Source organism: Gigantopelta aegis, chromosome 5 (genome assembly GCF_016097555.1).
Source record: "Gigantopelta aegis isolate Gae_Host chromosome 5, Gae_host_genome, whole genome shotgun sequence".
Classification (NCBI taxonomy): Eukaryota; Metazoa; Mollusca; class Gastropoda; order Neomphalida; family Peltospiridae; genus Gigantopelta; species Gigantopelta aegis.
The window spans coordinates 32,508,942-32,516,382 of NC_054703.1; the positions used below are offsets into that span (position 1 = coordinate 32,508,942).

The following is a 7,441-nucleotide window of genomic DNA, read 5'->3' on the forward strand; positions in this document are numbered from 1 at the left end:
GGTATTTGGCGTCAAACTAGGTGGTGTGGTATTAGAGCGAGAAATCTTTGCCAACTTTTTGGTTGTCAGGAATTGCCAAAAAAAATACATAGGTTGGTCTCTGACTGTAATGGGAGCGTATTTTATGTCCAAATGTCCGTCTAGCTCTCTTACAGTCAGAGTACTTGGGCTGCCACAACCCCGAAAAATCGCGAGAAAAAACTTTGTGGCAAAAGAGACAACCTGCTGCTGACTGTGAAGTTCATGGACTGTGGTCCTTAACCATTTATACTGACGTCATATAACCGTAAATACAATGCAGGGGTGCGAACTTAACGTTCGCCCCATCGCCCCTGGCGACTGAAACGACGACGGACTCACAGTAAGGTTGCCCGCCTGGCGACTGATTTTTTTTTTTTTTTAAATCAATAATTAATAAATAAATAAAATGTACAGCTATGTAGCCTACTTTGCACCCATGAAAAAGTTGTAGGTCTGTGCTTTTACATATAGAACATATGCCCCATATCAAGAATAGGTGAAGGTAAGTTTTAAGTGGCATGTAAACTTTGGGCACAAATTCATGTCGACAAGATTCAGCCCTGGGTATGTGGACACGTCATAGATCGTATCCACTGAACATTATATTTAGGGGTTTTTTTAAATTCTTATTTGATTCATTGAGATGGGGGGGGGGGGGGGGGCGGAGGAAGGGGGTTGTGTCGGTTATACCAGTGCTCAACGTTTGGTGAACGCAAGCATCTTTGTTGGGAAATTATATAATCGGGAATTTTATAATCCTATTATCTAATTTAATATGAACGCTAAGCGATTTCGGCAAACCTAACACGTGCGTAGCTCGTGTTCTAACTTCTAACACGTGCATAGTTTCGTGACCCATCACGTGCATAGGTTCAAAATAAATGTTTTCTCTTATAATCTGTTGCAATATTGTTTGGCTTTTTTAGAAAATATTATTCGGGGCAAGTGAAAATAGATCACGGCAAAGTGAAAGTGCTGTCACCACTTGCCCGGATGGCAACCTCATAAAAAAAAAGTTGAGCGCAGACACTGCATGTGTTTGAGTGCGTCGTTCAATAATACATTTCCTTCCTTTCCATTTTTGAAGGGGGTAAGCTGGCTTTTGTCTGAATTAGGCGAGAATGCCCGAATCTGTATAACAACATTTATTCATATTAATATTACTAGGTCCTACCAAAGAGCTACAAAGGGTTGCAAACGAATGACTGCTTTTTGCTTTTTTACATGGATTACAACTAATTTTGACGGTAGAATGACCGGTCTCAGGTTAGCATATTTTGCCAGAATATCTATTATAATTTTTGCCCGAATTTGAGGTTTTGCTCCAGAACTAGGCGGGTCCCACCACCCCCCACCCCCCACCCCCACCCCCACCGGTGTCTCGTACGCTTATATGACACTAATCCTAACAAATGTACATGCATCCTATTAGCTAACATTTTCGCAGACAATCAATTATGTATTTTTATAATCAGTCAACACGTAGTTAGTTACTTTGATTTGTTCAACGATACCACTAGAGCACATTGATTTATTAATCATCGGCTATGGGATGTCAACATTTGGTAATTCAGACATATATTTTTTAGAGGGGAAACCCAATATATATTTTCAAATTAGTATCAAGGGATCTTTTATATGCAACCCACAGGCAGGATAGCAAATACCACGGCCTTTGATATACCAGCCGCTTTTAATGGATTGAGTAAATATGCTCCACTACCAGGCAGAAAGCCCCCCCCCCCCCCCCGCAAAGCTACCTCCCCACCCCCATGACAATAGCGGTCCGTATTGAGTATGGTCCGAACAGCGGGTCACATTAGTGTGTCCATTTCCGTTTTCTTTGGCTTGACACTGATTAAATTTTTGTTTTTTGTAGATGAATTCAGTATATTAATGTAATCTGTGTATTGTGCAATTATAAACACAAAGCAAGGATTAATTTTCAGGTGAGTAAGCTGAATTTTTTTTTTTCGATAAGTACGCATTAGTATGTTTTGTCTGTGTTATACAGTAACATATTATAGGAGTATTTACTTCCGGGCTTGTTGACCGAGCGGATTTTAGCAGCCAATTCCTAGCAGTCAATTACTCTAGCAGACACGCGTGGCGACGTTCTAAACACCGGACTCGTACGCCTTTCGATTGTTCCCTATATTTCCAACAATTTTAAACACACTATTATGCTAATTACTAGTATTGACTATAACTTAAAGGGACATTCCTGAGTTTGCTCCATTGTAAGATGTTTCCGACTAATAAAATATGTCTACGATTAAACTTACATATTAAATATATTTTCTTGTTTAGAATATCATTGTCTGTATATTTATTGTGTTTCTGGTCGTCTTAATATTTGTAAGAAGCCCAAACTGGATTTTGTCTTCAAATAATTTCGTACGTACGAAAAAATATATTTTAGGAAATAAAATGAGAACGGTCATAAACACGTTTAATATACAGCCACTAATATTGTAGGCAGAAAAATATATTTGATATGTAATTACAATCGTTAAAAAGTCTCTGTTAGTCGATAACATCTTAAAAATTGCAGCAAACTCAGGAATGTCCCTTTAATGATTTTAAACCCACACAAAAATAAAACACAACCAAGGCTCATTTTAATAGTTTTATTGTCACTAATACCAGTATAACTACGACTTAACCGTTTTTTATTAAGCACTTTTTAAAATATCTTACAGGCGCGGATTTAGGCGGGGACGCAAGGGGCCCGCCCCCTCCCCCACCCTTATTTTTGGGTAAAACAATATATATTACAGAATATACAAAAATGCAAAGTTATTATGACATTATAAATGCAAAGTCCACCTGTCAAGGACCTTTAAATTCTATTTAAAAATCCTGGATCCGCACCTGTCTTACGTATCACTATCTTTCTGTACTACGGTAATATGGGGTGCCCAACTAGTTTCGTATCTATAGACCACATCCCGTCACACATTATTTAAAAGGGCCAGCAGATGGATGAAATTAGGCCTACTATGTATAAAAAAAATAAACGTATTTATCGGCCAATTTATAATAAAAATCAAGTAGCATTTTAAAAGTATATATGTCCTTTAGTAAGACAGGTGTCCCTACTAGTACTACATACCAATATAGGCCACACCCCGTCAAACTCTTTACAACGGTCAACATCCACAAGGTGAAGTTTGTAATATCCCAATTTCTAAACAAAATACTGAGCCTACTAATACTCGTATTTCTCGGCCGTTCTGTAATAAGAATGAAGTAGCGTTTTAAAAGTCTGTATGTTTCTATACTAAGATGGGTATCTTATTACATACCTATATAGCCTATATAGGCCACACCCTGTCAAACTCTTTATAACGGCCAGCTGGCACAGGGTGAAGTTTCTAATATCGCAATTGCTATACGAAATACACGAAATTATTAAAATGGTGACAGAAAAAGAAGAGTTAGGCCAATAAAATAAATAAATAAATAAATAAATACATACATATTTTTGAGATCACATACTTTCAGAATTTGATAACTGTAAAGTAATCAAGGTATCGGCGCTACGTTTATTGACATTTATGCAAACGTACTACACACACACACACATACACACACACACACACAACACACACACACACAACATACACACACACACACACACACACAAACGCACACAAAGCACAGACACAGACACACATTCAATTAATTTCAACTTATTTTCGTGCTTACATCCAATTAAGGTTCATTAGTGTAGTCTGACTTATTTTCCCTTTCAGGAATGTAGTTATTAAAACATTTCAGCAGCAGTGCTAAAAATATTATTACATGACATGCACTGATGCAGACAATTTGATTTTTTAGTTACAATACTATGTACTATTCAGATAATTTGATGCACACAATTATAGATACCTTTTTCAGTGTTGGATGGTTTGACAGGCATCGAAATAAGTCGAGAACGGTCGTTCAGGTTATCGGGATGTTACCACATGTTAGAAAAGTCGAGAACGGTGTTTCGTTCTCGACAAAAATTTCAACGAACGGTAGTTTCGTTTCCGAACGTAAACCAGGCAATGCATTCAGGACTTATGCGTTTCATTATCTCGTCAGGAATTGCATCGATGTTCGCGAGCAAGTCACTCCGCGTTTAAGCAGCGTCCACTAGATGAATTTATGTCCGCGTTTTGTTGTCTCGTACAAAATTGCACCGATATTCGTGCGCACTTGTGCAATTGCAAAGCAATTTTGGCAATCCGCGTTTAAGCAGCGCCCACTAGATAAATTTACTTCCGGATTTCGTTTCTCGTACCGATGATCGCGCGCACCGTTACAATTTCAGAACGACCGCGTAGTAGTAACAGGAATTCAATTCTAACTTTCATATAGTTGTGGAAACCTATAGGTTACCAGACTATATTTTGTGGTAACCTGTAAATGGGTTACCAGACACAATGCTTATTTCGATGCCTGTTTGATGAATGTGTAGCTAAACATATGTAACAGGGTTCAAAGGACGAAAACAACACGTCACGACGTTTGGAAATGATTTACTTCATAAAGTTCATTATGTCATTGCAAACAACGCCCTGGAAGAATAAAATATACAATATATAACAGGCGTTCATTATAAATAATTACATGTATGCGTCATAAAAATCATCGTCATAAAAATAGTTCGATCATACATGTCAATCACAACATCATAAAAATATGTCCATCACAGGTCATCAATATTAAAAAAATATATATTAACATTTCAATTCGTATCCCATTAATGTCACGGTTATAAGTAACATCTACTAAACTATAATATCTTCCTAATCAAACAATCTGTTTGATTGAACTAAACCTGAATAACCTTTTGATCCACACCTACATGTATATGATAGATATCGGGATAATCAACTCCAAGGGGAGGTAATTACAAGAATAACAAATGGTTGAGATTTAGTGAATACATTAACCTAATTGACTTAAAATAAATTACTGTGGAATGTTGTCAGAATAAAAAAAATACTTTACTATATTAAATATTACAATTATGTTATAATGAAGTTTAAGATTAATAATTAATTGAAATAACTGCTTGATTACTAACTATGTCATACCCTGTATGTGGTACACGAGCGTAAACAATGCCGGTGGTCAACAAGAGTGTGAAAACCTGGGAATAAATTATAAACTATTAAGCATCATAACTACAGATGCTTACGAACCTGCAACAAAATAAAACCATTGGCACAGCATACACTCATAAATCATACACGCATATCTTCGTACAATTATGATAGTGGAAATATTAAAATAAGTTGATGTTTAAAATACAAACATATCTTTACGCTGAAGAATTAAGTGTTATTGATATAATATATTTATATGATTCCTTTTTAGAAATAATTTAAAACATTTAGTAGTTTATTATATTTAGTCGTAGAACTCCTAGAACTTGCACAATTAGTTATATTATTATCAAAACAATGTAATCATTTATCTGCATTAATTCGCTAGTATGTGAGCAATATATTTATATATATTATTAATAATGTTTAACTAAAAGAAAGAAATTAATTTGTACCTATAATGTATTCTGATCTGTCGCCTGTCAAAACCCGTCAAACATGTCTGCTGTTCATGTAGTGTGTGCACGTGAAAAGCATGCAGTGCTATTAGCCAATCAGATAAAGGGTACCTGACTGAGAAAACTAATAGAATAAATACTATTTGACAGACAACAATATCTGACAAATACCTGCGAAATATTAAAATAACAAATTACATATTTACACAATATTAAAACATCATCTGCCACACACTTCCCCCCACCGTGAAATGACGTCCTCGTCATTTAACACTACCGCTGACCAAACTTAAAATAGCATGGCCAACATCTGACGGTGTTGTAAACACCCCCTCAGCTTGAAGAGATCTGAGGTAATTGGCACGTACATACCAGTCAGGTTGTGACACTGCTGAAAAGACATAATCTCCTCCAGTCATCCACGTAGGCTCTGTACGTCGTCGGCTCGACCGCCGAGGTTGGGGCATAGGTGGAGTAACTCTGTTATCTTCAGAAACAATGTCGTTTTTTTCTTCATTACTTGGGTCGGGATCAACATACACCAGTTGAGTTGGGGGTTCGTCCGATTCCTGCTCACTGGAAACGTCATTTTCTGATGTCTCCGATACAGCAGCATCTTCGGGTACCTCTACATCTCCTAGAACCTCATCATCAGCACTCATGTCCTCTCTCTGGTCATCCTGTACTGCTTCTACCTCAGATGGCCCATCAGCTGCAATATCAGCTGAAACTGAAGTATCAGATGGGTAGGCGGAGATAATAACTAAATCGTCATCCCCAGACTCAACTTCTTGGTCACTGTCAACTACGGTAGTAGTTTTCACCTCGGTGCTATCTTTTACTGAAGATGTTAAAGTCCGATTCCTCCTTGGTTTAGGGACTGGTACCAAAGGTTCCTGTGGAGCAATGGATCCTATGGGAAGTAGTAAATTCCTATGTAGCGTTCTCTTGCGACCATCTCCATTTTCCTTGCCAACGATGAAAACTGGTATGGATGGATTTGGTTGTTTCTGAACGATGTACACATCTTCTTCCCACTTGTCTGATAGTTTGTGCTTACCATCAAACGCAACAATCTTCACTAGCACTCTATCTCCTGGTTCCAACACTGCAGCTCTTGCTTTCTGATCATAATACAGTTTTTGTCTTGTTTGAGACTTCTTGACTGCAGCGGAGGCTAAATCATAAGCATGTGTTAGATGTTCTCGTAATTCTTTGTTGTAGGCTGCTACAGATTTGGATTTCTTTGTCTCCATGTCCAATCCAAAAGCCATATCCACAGGTAAAACGCGGTTGACGTCCAAACATCAATGAAAATGGAGAATAACCTGTAGTTTCATGACGTGTGCAATTATATGCATGAACTAAAGGACCTACATGTACTCTCCAATTCTTCTTGCTGTTCGAATCTAAAGTTCCGAGCATGTTGCAGAGTGTCCGGTTGAAGCGTTCGCACATGCCGTTACCCATTGGGTGATAGGGTGTGGTTCTGGATTTGTCAATCTTCAACATGGCACACAGCTCTTGCATCAGTTTTCCCGTGAAATTAGCTCCTTGGTCGGAATGAATACGTTTTGGAATTCCATAGTGAACTACAAAGTTGTTGAAAAACGTCTCTGCTGTAGTCTTTGCAGTCATGTTTTTGGTGGGATATGCCTGCGCATACCTGGTGAAATGGTCGGTAACTACTAAGATATACTGTTGCCCTCCTTTCGATGGTTCCAATGTCAAGAAATCCATACAGACAAGTTCAAGCGGATGTGAAGTTTCTATACTGACTAAAGGTGCTCTACTTGTTTTAGGTGTCTTTCTGCGTAAACAAGGCACACAGTTATGAACATGTTCCTCAACATCTTTTGT

At 37.7% G+C, this 7,441-nt stretch overlaps 1 long non-coding RNA gene across 1 annotated transcript; it reads right to left on the bottom strand.

Moving 5' to 3' along the window:
• Window positions 1-4,535: 4,535 nt before the first annotated feature.
• LOC121373632 lies at window positions 4,536-6,008 on the bottom strand. The gene is made up of 3 exons (XR_005958107.1): window positions 5,579-6,008; window positions 5,112-5,167; window positions 4,536-4,589 (listed from the first exon to the last, which is right to left on the bottom strand). It is a non-coding gene; the product is annotated as an uncharacterized LOC121373632 (long non-coding RNA).
• Between the last annotated feature and the right edge of the window lie 1,433 nt (window positions 6,009-7,441).